The sequence below is a fragment of the Cydia strobilella genome, chromosome Z (assembly GCF_947568885.1).
Source record: "Cydia strobilella chromosome Z, ilCydStro3.1, whole genome shotgun sequence".
In the NCBI taxonomy this organism is placed as follows: domain Eukaryota; kingdom Metazoa; phylum Arthropoda; class Insecta; order Lepidoptera; family Tortricidae; genus Cydia; species Cydia strobilella.
This window is the reverse complement of record NC_086068.1, coordinates 10,063,844-10,079,631: the sequence shown is the minus strand read 5'-3', so window position 1 is coordinate 10,079,631 and position 15,788 is coordinate 10,063,844. Positions and strand designations below refer to the sequence as shown.

The 15,788-nt window shown below is 34.7% G+C and overlaps 1 protein-coding gene across 1 annotated transcript in view; it reads left to right on the top strand.

Annotated features, from left to right (window-relative positions):
• Positions 1-15,788, top strand: part of LOC134754188 (glutamate receptor 1-like) — a 184,520-nt gene that overhangs the window by 139,790 nt on the left and 28,942 nt on the right. The window lies entirely within an intron of this gene.

Here is a 15,788-nt window from a genome sequence, read left to right as displayed (position 1 = left end):
TCGTCACTCACTGACAGCAAAGTCGCACTTTCCTCACTCCAGGGAGTGAAACAAAGAAGCTTTTTAATTTAGTGAAGACCATGGACTGCCACTTCATACTTCTATTACAAATTGGTTTTTAGGGTTCCGTAGCCAAATGGCAAAAAACGGAACCCTTATAGATTCGTCATGTCTGTCTGTCTGTCTGCCATTTTTCTCTGAAACTATAAGAACTATACTGTTGAAACTTGGTAAGTAAATGTATTCTGTGAACCGTATTAAGATTTTCACACAAAAATAGAAAAAAAAAACAATAAATTTTGGAACTGAAACTCAAAATATTTTTTTTCATGAAACCCATACGTGTGGGGTATCTATGGATACTATGGATTTTTTCTAAACTGAATAGTTTGCGCGAGAGACACTTACAAAGTGGTAAAATGTCCCCCCCTGTAACTTCTAAAATAAAACTGAAAAAAAAATATGATGTACTTACATTACCATGCAAACTTCTACCGAAAATTGGTTTGAACGAGATCTAGTAAGTAGTTTTTTTTAATACGCCATAAATCGTAAACCGCAATTTACCTTTCACTTTAAATTGTGTAATGTACGGAACCCTCGGTGCGCGAGGCCGACTCGCACTTGGCCGGTTTTTTTTTGTTTCTCTGTATTATTCTGTGTAATTCGAAATAAATTTTAACCTTTAATATGTATTCACTAATGAGGTGAAAAATTATATGTGCAACACGAGAGCAAAGTTATTTTACATCTCGTTTTTCTGAGTCCAAGCTCAAGATTCTAACTTACAATCACTCGCTTCGCTCGTGATTCAATTATAGGATCTTTCGCTTTTTCGGGGCTCAAAATAAACACTCGCAAGAAAAACCAACTTTCCTCTCTTGTTGCACAAATAACTATTTCTAACGAAAAGATGTTTCAATTGCAAGATAGCCACAATCAACAAAATGACCGTGTTTACGGTGCTTCATTGGCGGATATTCCAGTAGACAAATTAGCCGTACAGCGGTTTCAAAGTGCGTTGCCCGTCATGGTATGGGGTGCCATATCACATAGGGGCAAACTACCACTGCTGTTCATGTATCGGGCAGTCAAAATTAACCAAGACTATTATATTCAGAACGTGTTGCACGGTCATATATGCTAGAAAATATCCGAAAGTTGTATGGGGATGACTATGTATGTATTCAACAAGACAGTGCCCCGTCTCATAAAGCTAAACGTACACAAGACTGGTGTCGAACAAGTTTGACAGATTTTATACCGTGGCAAGAATGACCTGCATCTTCACCAGACTTGAATCCGTTGGACTTTTCTATATGAACATACATGCTCAGCAGGATTGGGAGCACACAGGGAATGAATTTGAATCAAGCATCGGTTAGTCAAGATATGGGACGATATAACAGATGAGGTAGTGCGTGCCGCGTGCAACTCATTCTATGGTAGAATGCGTAAAGTTATACAGGTTATAGTAGAGCGATTTGAGCTAATGAATTAATTTTGTAAATAGAGTAAGTATGCTTAAAATAAAAACAAGTTTAATATTGAATTTAGAAGTTTTGTTTGAATTGTTTGGCTATTTTAAACTAGGACGCAGCCCATTTGGGGGGAATTTTCACGAAAAATAAAACTTTACCGGGTTCGACCGGAGCGCAACTTATTACAGACAATGCTATCTGAGGTTTCGTTCTTCAAGAGGCAAGTGGTTTCAATATAATAGCATCATTAAGGCTACGGAAAACCATAATTGATTAACCTGGTCACACTTGTGTAATAAGTAACATTATACTTTGTACGTGTACATGAAATTGCCCAATACTAAGTAAAATGCAAACCCATTATATTATCCTTGATTTATTACATATATAATGTACGTGCATTATTACTTATACATAAAAACCCATTTTCTTTTTTTTTGTAGTTAAGATGATACGCCATAAAATAAGTTTTAATTAGATTTTTAATAATTTAATTTTGATTTTCTTTAATAAAATATATATATGTATTTAAGAATACCTTACTTAAAAATACTGTGATATTAATTATTGACAGCCTAATGACAAACCTCAAGGTCGTCAAGAAACAAGATGAAAACGTTATCAATACTTTAAAACAAAATCGAGCTCTTGGAGAGCTTAAGTCTCAATTTCCGAGCACCAACCGGTGCCCGAGACCGGTGTGCGTAAGAGTTAAATTATACAGCGTGTATTTTTGATAAGATCGCATAATCTTATGGTATTTAGTGAACCTAATGTACCTAATGAACACACTTTCATAGGTTTTATAAAAAGTGTACGACTTTTTTTTTCCTTATTTAGTAATTCAACAAGCAATGTATGATTACTTTGTTTTAACTCAAATCGTCGCATGTACTGATGTGACATCACAACTGTCAAAGTGATCACGATGTACGAAATACATTGCCGCTCAAATTTTTTTCAAAAATTAATTAAATACTCTTGTGGTTAAGAGTAAAATAAAAATTTCTTTCAGAATCGTTTCATAGCACTAAAACCTACGAGAGGCTGTTCATATCAGACTATTGAAATCATAATTTTTCAATTTTATTTTAGCACTTTGGTTACCAATTGAGAGCTTATTGAAAAATACGTGTATTTCATAAAGCTTCAGTCACTAACAATTAGTTTACTCGAAAAAACTATTGATTAATGTAGCATAATGTCTGACACTGTTTGCTATTTATTGTTCAAACTCATAAATTATAGATGAGTGTCAACTTACCTCAGTACCTGTTTCTAGTTACCTCGGTATTAGGAGAGTTGAAACAGATCGGATTGATGCAGAAAATAAATGTTTTTTTAAATAGTTCTAAGTACAATATGTATAGTGTTTCTGTTTTGGGTGGTAAATGGTTATGAAATTTTCTATAAGATGATACAGACGGTAAATCTTTCTTCTACGAGTTATGACTAAAACAGCAAAATTTGTGTCAACTCTCCTTGGTCTCCCCAATAATAACTCCAGCAAATATTAGATGCAAGTGGAATCGGATCAAAATTATAAAAATAACATATTTCAGACTTGCAAGCCTCTACTGAGTTAATTTTAGGGGAGACTAAAGTGGGTTGTGACAGGGCAGTTGTGACAATGAAGATTTCTGATTGTTAGCGAGCTGGAACCAGCACTCTTAGGCCCCTTTTAAAATGCGCATATGAAGTGGTTTTGGGTGTACAACATTTATATCGGTTAAAGTAAAAAATGGACACAAATCTCGTCGGTCTCCCCTACTACATGAATAATTCATACTATACTAAGAATACTTATGCAAACTAAAAAACCTATTATAAAAGTTACACGAGTCCAAATAACTTTTATGACCATGGACAGATAATTAATGGCTAATTTACAAAGTACGCCCAGTCGCTTATTAAATAGGGCTTGGATTAGGGATTGGACTCGTGTAACCTGAATAATACTCTAGCTTGTGTAACTCTTATTCTTAGTATAATATAACGTAAATGTCCTAGTTCTTAGGCTACCGAATGACACCTGTTTTACACATTTGCGACCGATATTTGGGCAAATACTTAACGGTTAAGTTACCAAGTGCGCCAGTGTTTGGCGTTATTAAATTTTAAAGGGACGTAATTTAAAAATGGTAAAGAAAATGAAGCACGTATGGGGGTTTTATGTTGATAAAATTGATCGTACTATACGTGGTTAACAGCTCACTATAGCTGTCCAAACACATTGTATATTACTGATGTACGTAGGTTGTATAATTATGATTAACATACACAGATCGACTTAGTCAAAGTACTCCAAAACATGTTTGTCTAAAGCTAACAATAAGTACTTACAGAACAGGTAACTTAGTCTCTACGACTCAAAGCTTAGAATTATTATCGAATTACTAAGCTATTCCACTATCTAAACTAATTGTAGCTAGGTAAGATACATTTGAGGCATAGTGCACACAGACAGTGTAGTAGAGTGTAGTGTAGTAGACACATACTCTGGTTAAAATATTTTAGAAAACTAGTTTTTTTTTTTTTTTTTTTTCACTAAATATTCATACAACTTTTGCCAGCATGCCACTATTGTAAACCTCTTTGGTTTATGTAATAGTTGGCGAGTTCGCGCGGTCCGATCCGCGTTTGCTTAATACTGTTAGGTATATTTATCAGTACGGTTTTTACTCACTATTATTTTTAGTCGCTTTTGGCGACATGTTTCGGATTCTTTGGGAATCCATCCTCAGGCACGAGTGAGGATGGATTCCCAAAGAATCCGAAACATGTCGCCAAAAGCGACTAAAAATAATAGTAAGTAAAAACCGTACTGATAAATATTTTGAAATATGTCTCACGATAGTTTAAGTGCGATTACTGTTAGGTATATAATTATATTATACTATTATATATATATAAAACTAATCTATACACATCAAATCTCTGCATCTATTTTATTCGCAGTCTATATTGACTTATTGGCCTACAACAAAACGATTGTCACAACGTTATTGGATCCGGCTTTAAAAGTACACAAATAGACCTCTTGAAATTGTCCGCTTTGCAAAATCCGCCTTTATGACGAAATTTCTGGTATTTGCGTGATCATCGTTTGCTGGCGCTATCATTATCGGGTGTGGATTACGATTGAATATCGGTCGTTAGTACTTCGCCACTATTCATCGAATACGCCTTCGTGACGTCACATGCTCACATTTAACTCTTGATTCTGCGTCAAAGGATCTTTAATTACGTTACAGCGGCGCTTTTATCCACACATGATTCTCGCGACTAGAGATTTCAACATTGCGCACCTCTAAAATGATCATGGCAGCTCAGGTTACCAAACGGAGTGTATACGTTTTTTTTTATTATCTGTGAATGGCTGCACAGATACGGTATAAACTATTTTCAAAACACAGACTACCAACGTGACAACGTTTAAAAAATGTTTTAATGTATACATAACTAAAATATTTTTTATCTACATTACTTTGCAAGGAATTTGAGAAGTGCGTATGTGAAAAGTAGTTGTGTGTTTTTAAATGCCGTATGTGGTCAAATTAATATACTCCGCGTGTATGCATTTATTATATCATTGAGTAACTTATACTAGAGCGGTACTGTCATAGTAAATTTTGTAACCCCAGTAAATTCACTGCCATCTGTCGACACACTTTAAAACTAAAAATAAATATTTATAAAAATACGATAAAATGTATTTAAATATGGATAAATGATTTTTTTTATTTGCATTAATTATTTTTATGATTTTGACCCATGTTCTTTCACTGATATGCGTTAAAATTGTTAAATAACAAACGAAACCGTCAACGCCATCTATACGACAGTAGGCCAAAGCTAGTAGCGCCCTCTGAACGAGAATAACATTTTCGTGATTTTCGAGGCACGTTTTTTCCTTAGACTGTATCCATCTATTGCGAAGTTATATCTATATTTGATTATATTAAAACTATATTTTATTCCTACTCAATATAATTGATCAAAAACTGACTTCAAAACAATAGATCAGTAGTTTTTGGACGTGTTTCGTAATTTAAACCCCCACATATCTAAGATTACCAAATATTTTTTGACTTAGGAATTATGATGGTATGCAGGCTAACGATATACAACTAAAAATAAAGGAAAATTACACATGTTTTCGATATATTTTTTTCTATCGAGCTAACTTTAACCTTCTAAGTTTTTGGTTAGTGCCTGCCCTTACAGAAATAGCTAGTCTAGTTTTCGTGTAAAATTTTATGGCATTCGCCTGCGGTTATAATTATAACGTGTTCTCAATATAAAAAACCGGCCAAGTGCGAGTCGACCTCGCGCACGAAGGGTTCCGTACCATTACGCAAAAAACGGCAAAAAGATCACGTTTGTTGTATGTGGGACTTAGCCCCACTTAAATATTTATGTTATTCTGTTTTTAGTTTTTGTTGTTATAGCAGCAACAGAAATACATCATTTGTGAAAATTTGAACTGTCTTATCACGGTTCATGAAATACAGCCTGGTGACAGACAGACGGACAGCGGAGTCTTAGTAATACGGTCTCGTTTTTACCCTTTGGGTACGGAACCCTAAAAACTACAATTTTACCTTACGTTGTGCTTTTTCTTTTAGGTAATGGCATCTACTCGTAGTTTATCCCATTCTTGTTTCAGAGAAACTCGATCGAGCCTCCAGACGGGAACAAACTTAAACACTCCAACATTTTTCAAACATTTAAGCCCACTCGAAGCTCAATAACGACGTAAAGAGGCAACGGCGCCTTCATAATGTTGTGATAAAGTTTGGACAGTGTTTACGTATTCAATTTCCAAGTCGTCGTTATATTAATTGTTATGCCAGTTTTATGTACTTGTTTATATTTTTAAAGTATTTCAAGACTCTTAGTACATCTTCCTTTTTTTCACCTTATTACCCTCTAAAGGGTATTAAAATAAGAGTGTGGGTTTAAAAACATCATAAGAATGTTTCAATGCCTAATTATATTAAATCTATATCGGCGTTATTATTATGCAATAATAACATTATCACAAATGAAATTTCTTGTAAAAAAACAGTTTGTCTTTATGCTGGCCGTAATTTGCGGGTTTCAAACGCATGATAGAGGTCTAAGCGGTTTAGCTCACGTATTCTTAGTCACTAAAAATACATTCAAATTTTATTAAATTCGAACATCATAATGGGTTTTGATATGTGTGTAGATAAATATTTAATAACGTATATGACGCTTATAACAATGGACCATTCAATCTTGAATATTCGAATTCCAATAAACAAGAGAGGTACAGATCAGAAAACAAGCTTATAGTTTCAAACACCCTTCAAATTAAAAATTCCTTTAAAATGTTATGTTTAGGTATGTTTTATCCACAACAAGAAACATTTTATCCCTGCAGGAATTATGTAGGTATCTGCATCAAATCATAAGCATTCTTAGCTAAAGATTTGACAGCAATAGATTACGCGCTCCGCGGTCTGTTATTGAGGCACCTAATCGTCTAACTCAATACAGCCAACAATGGGGGTGATCCACGCATTGTCGCTGCAGAATAGGAAGGCTTTAGACTAACACTGAATAAAACAAGCTGCGTCTCCACTCGGAGGGTAAACACCGCGGTAATCGCTGCCACGCCCATCTAAAGGCACTATGCGAAAAAATAACTCGTTGGCAAACTTTAAACCACAAGAAGTCTGCTACTTCTTGATCGAGCATTATTACATACATATATGGCCAAAACAACTCTTTAGTATTTCCACCGAGCTACTATGAAACCCGTAGTCAATTTGAACCCTAAAAAAAGTGTATCGTGACGAGACAACATCACTATGCACCAATATAAAACTTTCTCTCGTTATTTAACGCAGGCATACAGTACACAACAAAAAATGATGCAGCCTCTTTTGTACGACGTATTTTCTTCAGTGCAATAAAGATTGTATATAATATGTATTTATAAAGAAATTTCCTATGGATATTGTTGTCAGGTGTAGCGGGGCAAACTATACCTAATCGAAATATCTTCCATGTTTTATATTATTAACTACGGTGTAATTTTTTTTGTCCAGATAGCGGAAAAGCTTGTTCATAATTTCACCATAGATGGTATTGATAGACCGAATGCTATGTGATCTATTTTGTTTTCGACAAAATTCCTTGTGTGCACGTGCGAGTTGGCTTCTCAAATATTCTATAAAAATAGTGATATCCTAATGTGTTTTTAAAGGTTTTTCAAAAGTGAGTCTTATATTTATAGCCTATTCTATGTTTGTATATTGTTCACATGTAGTTTATGTTTTGATAGTATTTTGGCGATAATTTAAATAACCCCTCTAAAATTGAGATGTCGGCTAATTTCTACTATTTGTTAATTGAAATTACCCCTCCATGTTTTATATGAAATTGAACAAACACTAGTGGTGAAATAAAATCTTCTCTGGAGCCGGCGTAGTTTTTATCGCGTATATATATGTATCTTGAAAATAGTTGTATTGTATAACCTAGCCTTATGAACCGATTTTGCATGTACAACCAGCCTTAGAGTTTATAGTCTATGATGAATCATTATTTTTAGTATGTGGGTATTTTGCACTCTGTAGTTTTTCCTCAGTCACCCGTTGACCACGAACGCTGTAAAGGGTTCGAAACGTCGGGATTATTATAAATTCAATATACGCGATATAATCCGTTTTCAGTTTTATTTCATGTGTAACTATCGCGGTAACCGAAGACAATATTAAACAGTGATGTACACGATTCGAGGTTTTTATATACGTAAATACCTAATTTAAAAAAAATTGGCCAAGCCCGCAGTCACAACTGCGGCAGACAAGTGTTCCGTGAGTAGGTACCTAATCTATCTACTATCGTACGCATCGTTTTGACGGATAAAGTTTTTGGCATATCTCAAACACTATGAAATGCAGGGTCTTATTAGCTCTATAAAGGTTGGTTTGTTTATCATTGCTGTGAAAGGTATTTCGAACAGGTTTAAGACGATAGTGGACGACTGCTTCGAAATCGAATAACACTAACGCTGTGATGTGGTTAACATACAGTCGAAAGTTTTAATTTATGACCCATTTTGTACCTTGTCACAGTGACAATAGTATGAGGTCTCTAGCATACATTAAGAGGATAGGGGACGATCGATTCTCCACACAAAGGTAGTCGTCACCTTTCTCCCTAGATATTAACATTATGGAATATATTTTTACACAATTTGATATATTTTAATCACAGCTAGGTGAGTATGCCCGACATATAGGGGTTTTTCAAAAATTGTATGAAATCTGGTTTTCGCTCCTAACTTGTATAATAATATAATATAATCTGGGGGAACGTGGTCAAAGAACCTATCATCACCGAGGGCGACGGTGAACTTCGTGGCGATCTCTGCTGCCGCGGCGTCTGAGATGCACCGAGGGAGGCGTTATTTGATATCCGTGTCGTAGACACCGACTGTCCCTCTTATATCTCACGTCCCGTAGCATGTTATCCAGTGTTGCTTTGGGCTTTGTAGACTGGTTGCCAGTTGCCTGATTCTTCACCCTCATTCACACCACCAACTCACATTGATAAAAATCTTGTTAACGGTCCATTTGGTTCACACTATTAAATAAATATTAAACTAGTTTATCTAGCTATCTACGATTTAGTAACTCTATGCATATATAAATTTCAAAAACAAATTTACTATTTTAATCATTTAGACTTCAATATGTGAAAGATCCCGTTCCAAATTAAAACTTACTTCTATTCGAATAAGGTGGTTTTAATTATATTATAATAGGTCTAGAATATATTGTATTATAATAGGTCAACCATTGTAAAGTGCAGAGTTACCAAGTACTGATTCCCTAAGTAACCATAGATCAGGCTGCAGTCAAAAAGCTAGCAAAGGTAAGGTTATCCTGATAATTTTTCCCCCGTCTTCATGCTCGTTTTAGTTGATTATTATCTGGTTAGCTGCATGGTAGTTATAGTTTTTGCGAAAATCCCCAGGACAGAGGCGGATCTTTTTGTATGAAAATTTGCAACTTTAAATGCATTTTTTATCGAAACTACTGCAGTCGAAAATGAAGTCAAAATCAGTCCGTGGACTCAATTTCTTGCAAGCTTTATAATGGTAATAACCCCACACAATTCTTACAAATAAAATAAAAAATCTGGTTACCCCTCTCAACCCCCTAAATTTCCCCCTAAAGTAAGAAATAAGCGGTTTTGGCTTATTTACAATATTAGTGGACCACCACTTACCAAATTGCTATACCTGTTTAAAATTTTAGGTATCTGCGTCAAACGGTCTCTGAGAAAAACGCATTTAACTGATTTGCAGGACCGAAGTTTAGTGATCTCATAAGTGTTCCGTTTGTCAAAACAAAGTTTTGCACGGAAGACTAAAAATAATGACTCTGTACAGAACAAAACTTCCGTGAGGCACTGGCATACTATATATATATTAAACCGGGTCACTCACGTATATAAAGTCGATGATTGCTCCACATGTTTCGCTTCATAACGAGGAGCATTTTCAAAGAGCGCTCGCGTTGGTGGTGGTGTGATGGTGGTGTGGTTGGTGGTGGTGGTGGTGTTGTTGGTGGTGGTTGGTGGTGAAACATGTCGAGCAATCATAGACTTTATAAACGTAAGTGACCCGGTTTAATATATTTAATCTGTAAAGGATTATATTTTTATTTTATTACGCGTCATATTTTACACTAAATTATACTGTGGTACAGTAATATAAGTTTTTTTTTATCACAGATAAAAATAAAATAAAAATATCCCATTTAATTGGCAGTATAAAGTTAGGGTGCCAAGCGTGAGCATATTTTACCATTATGTTACTTTGAATAAAATTTTATTCGCCTACATTTTAGAGAAGCTAGTTCAATGTAGGATAGAAATGGTTTTATCGACTTTCAATTTATTCACAGAGTTAAATGTATAATGCCCCGGATTTTCAGCCTTCTACCGCATATTTTAGGCCACACCTTGCCCGAGATTACTGGTAAAACCATAATGAATTTGATTGCTTCCATATTCATTATACAACCCAGACTTAATTAATAATGTTAAAATTGCTTTCTTGGTGGATAAAAGATTAGGAATGGACAGGACTGGTTCTTATTATTTATATACATAAGGTTGTTTATGAAAGCGCGCGCTTTCTTCACTGATATATTGTTGTTTCATTGGTTAAAATATTTTTTATCAGTATATGAATCTAAAAGTACCAGTCTCGTATGCCGTGCACCGTGACCACTTTATAATCATAATCCCAGACAAGGATGTTTTGATAAAATTATCTTCTTTTACAACATTTCAATAGATAAGTTAAAAAGCGTTATTAATAAAAGGAGTGGTAAAATTCAGAAATCCTAGCAAATTGAGGTCGACTGGTCACCAACGAGTACTGTGCTTCAGTCCTCAGACAAAAGGCTGCCGGCAGCGGCCGGATTTTACTTAGACACATGAACTTAGCTAAAATGTACAACCACAGCAGTAGTATAGGTACAAAACTTGAACTTGTTTTAATAAAGAAAAAAAAGGGGTCGTGCGAAACTCCCTCACACACTAGTGATTCCGTAAGCGGTATCTAGGGTGTGTAAAAAACATAACATTTCATGTACTACAGATATATTATAGCCTGTGAAGTGTATATAGATGTCTAACTATTCCATAACAATAGATAGTTGAATAATGTATTTAACAAACATTTATTAAGAGCCCATCAACGTGCTCACTAGCGCCACCGCTAAATAATTGTGATTATTTAAATTTAACGACAGATATTTAAAAAAGGGGGCCACTATGTACTGTATTTTGTATTAAATAACCTTTTGAATACATTATAATAGTTTTTACGTTGCTGGATTCGTCAATCTATATTCCTTATATTTCCGCAAAAACATAGGTAGGTAATAGAGGTAGAAAAGCACGGGTCGATTCAAAAAGCGATCCGTTAACAACTGAACCGTTTGATTACATTGGTGCCATCTTTTATGCGCTGTGTGATTAGGACTAGTGTGAGAGAGACGCAAGACTTAAGAGGATAGGGGACGATCGATTCTCCATACAAACGTAGTCCTCATTGTCCTCCCTAGATATTGACATTACGGAAAATATTTTTACACAATCTGATAATCTGTATTTTAATCATAGCTATGCCCGACCGTTTTTTTTTTCCATTTTTACTTTATTATAATAGTTAGGAACTTTTAAAAATTTGTATGAAGTTTTTTCGCTCCTAACTTATAATAATTAAAAAATCGAAAAAAAAAGAAACTGGTATAGTTATGATTAAAATACATCAAATTGTGTAAAAATATTTTCTATAATCCAGAGAGGAAAATGGGGAATACGTTTGTATGGAAAACCGGTTTCGAGGCGGTCGTCCCCTTTCATCTTAATCACACAATCCGTTTTCTTTTGAGTAACTTACAATTAAGGAATAAATCCTATTGCCGTCAGGCATTTAATCAGTAAAGAGGTCAAACGACATTTAACGACAGCGGCCAAGTGCCCAGGATTAAAGTAGGTACTTAACGTACTGACTTTTATCAGAACCTGTATGAATATAATAATATGACGAATGTTGTACTGATTTAAAGGCAACGTTAATAAATTTAATATAGAATTGCCAAAGATAAAGATGTCATGTTATAAGTAATATTTTAAACATTAAAGTTTAAACGATTTAATGACGGACCTAAGAGCAGGTACTCGTATCTGAAACAACAAATCTCTAACAAGTGTAACAAGCAATATACACATGCACCGAATAGTTATTACATTAAATAAAACATTTTCAAGGAAACGTAGGAATATTGTTTCCTGGCGCCCGTGAGCATCAAAGTATATTTTCATACAAAACATTAGTCCGCCTCGCACAGACCGGGCGCACCAAAGCTGTAATTTTATACCGGGTCCGACCTACGCCGGGGGGCTCTTATGGCACTTCAAATAATGCTGCCTTAACAGCCGCATTCTTTGTAAACAACTATAGCTAAATTATGTTACACTTAAGCCGTTTAATTAACATCTTCACACTATTATCTCCCAATTTATCGACAAAGGACACGAACGTCATTAGGGTTTCTTCTCAAATATTTAGGGTAGTAAATTGTACAGTTTTTATACCAACAAGCAAAATTTTAGAAAAGTAACATAGGATATAATAAAGCCTGTACGTAAAAACTAAGCCAAGTCAATTTCTGAACTTTAATTACATCCCAAGTGAACTAGAACTTGGCACCCATGGAGATCTCAATTCTTTTGCCGGCAAACTCAACAACGACAAATATTCTTAATATTGAACTTGGCTCTCATTTCACATTTATGTTCTTGATGGGATAATATTAACCTCACTCGAATTGCCTGAGTTAAGCGGTACATTTTAGTTTTAACTTCGTCACGATTCTTAATGTAGTAGTTTAATTTAGTTAGTGTTTACGCTGTTAGTTAGTAGTTTACGTAGTTAGTGTATTTAGCTATGGAACTTTGACAAAGCTAGAAGTTGAATTTAAAACCATTTTCATATGAAATGGAATTGGCACCAGGCCACCTAGTTTGTTTTTTAAATTACAGAACATGAAATAAGGTTAATAATTGCAAAGCCCTATCTAGTAACCTAGCCCTACAGAAGGTTGTTTTTAGTTACTGATGTTATATAAACGCGAGTATTTACCTACTGGTGAAGTAGCAGTGGTATGCAAATTATTTTCATTGGTGCTTCGTTCAAGTAACAAAGATCACTAAATTATAATTCAGCATCGCGCCAAAATTACATGAAAACGGCGCATGGCGTCATGCCAAATCTTAAATATATAAATATCTATAAATTCACTAAAGCAAGGCAAATCCACTAAGTCGTTGCAAAAAGTTGAATGTTGTGACGTTGACATGTCCCTCTGTTTATTGCATTTTCACAGCACTGTAAACGTTCCTATTCTATGAGATGGACGACGAACTTTTTAAATTATATTACGAAGAATGAGACACCGTAAACTGTTTTTTATTTTTATTTTATGTATGTTTATGAGTAGCTTAAAGTATAAAGAGTAAGTATAGTAACGTAGGTATATGTGTATAAGGTACACAAGTAGGTACTTTCTTAATTATTGGTCAATTCTAGTATAATAGAACTCTACATCTAGTACAACAATAATATTCAACTACCAATACACACCAACATTTCTACATATTTTTTCACATGCTATGGAACTTCCATTTTAAAGTTTGATCAATCTATATTGAAAGATTAAATATACTCTATACAGTGCATAGGTACCTATATATTGAAAATTCTTTGAATATAGGTAGGTACTTTTAATATACATAACCTGTATTAATTGGTCGAGCATTATTTTTAGTTTTTCGTCTAGCTTACAAAATAATGCTACTTACGTAGGTATAATGTCGACTAAACGTTTCCATATAGTAAGATCAAAGGACGGTTTTAGTCAAAGAATTTGTTCCGTTAATATTCGGTTGCTAACTAAAACACTTGAGTAACGTAAAAAAATAGCTAACCTCATAAGAAGCGGTGCGTAGTGGAGTTAATATAACATCAATAACGAACACAGAAAATCTCATGTTAATGATATAATGATACTATAAACCACTGATGATACTATATATATATATATATATATATATTACATATATAATGTTGTATCTTACAATTATAAAGGTATCTCCTATCACTCAACCGGAGCATGTTCGACACCCATAACGTGGAAAGTCAAAAACTGGTTTGGCTCGTTTCTTTAGCAGACACAAACTGCTAGCAATTGACTCTTTTGACACCCGTGGGGGGTCTATTCATCGCACACAATATAAGAAAAGACGTAATCATGTCTAGAGAAGAATCACGTCCAACGACCGACAACGCCGGAATTCCGCTGGACCCGACATTCCCTGCAGACTTCACAGTGGGCAATTTTCTTCACAAAAAAGAAGCGGCTTTCTTGCTTACGGATTTTCTCTAAAATTAGGATAACAAGCCGCAGCAATTTACTGGCTTCGACTAAAGATTACATCGTTAAGGTAAAGCAACGGATATTTTTGAAATATATTGTGTGATATAGGTAGGTTAGTTCTGAGTAACAGTGAGTTCTGTGAAGTTACACGCAGTTTACATAGTTATTACGAGTACTATTAAGTACTTCGTACAATATATGTAAATTTATTTATCTATTATTCAATAGGTATGACGTTAAATGATTAATTTTACCATTTATTTGTCTCAAAATGATACATATTTGCTTTACGTACTTACCTACATATACAGGAAATTGATTTTTCACATCACCATTTCGAAAAAAGGCTTTTTCTTCCCTGCTAGAAGGGATCAAAATGGCACTTTTCTTCCCTGCTAGGAGAGATCAAAGTAACACTTTTCTGGTCTAGGACACTATTTTTAATTTTTTTTTCGCATTATTTTTTTAGCTTAAATAATATTTTTAAACATTATAATTACCTCATAGGTAATGTAAAAAGCAATATGTGTCACATGGTAGCAAATTATTTCCATCTTGGGCGTAATATACTTGAATCCCTCACTACGCTCAGGATTCTACTTTAGAATCCCTCGCTACTCTCGGGATTCTATTATTATTATAGAATCCTTCGCTTCGTTTAGGATTCAATCGTACGCCCTCGCCGTAAATATGTCATTTTGCTCCCTTGTGACACAATCTACTATTATCGTTACAGTACTCAGTTCGCTACTATTTAAAATAAATTATTACACACCGTTCTCAAAATAAAGCTGTAGACATTTATTAAAAACGTAGACCGCAGTTATTTTTATTTAAGAAATCGGAAATGACTATAAAGAGTAACTTGAAACTATAGGTAGTTGAAACAAAGACATTGATGGGACATCTCAATGTCTGTGGGTGTTTCACACAAACTCTATAGTCTAATGCTAATCAAAAAGGTAATCTTCCGTTTAAAGGTAATCTAGCTGGCGCGGGTGCATTCTAGGTAAAATCCGTCGCACGCGTCCGCGTCAGTTAGCGTTGCTCATACTATTTTTCGTTCACCCGCTCACCCGCTACGTGCACCCGCGCCAGCTAGCTTACCTTTACACCCTAAACGTTCAAAATGCCTTGTTAAAGAAATACTGTGTTTCATCGTTCTAGCGATTACAGTTATGCCTGAGATTCAGCCCGCTGAGACAAAGTCCAATTCAAAGTTACATTTTGACATCATAATGGTGTAATTTTGGTATCATTCGCCCATGCGTCTCTCTCGCTCTAATTAACGAGCGAATTGTAACTAGAT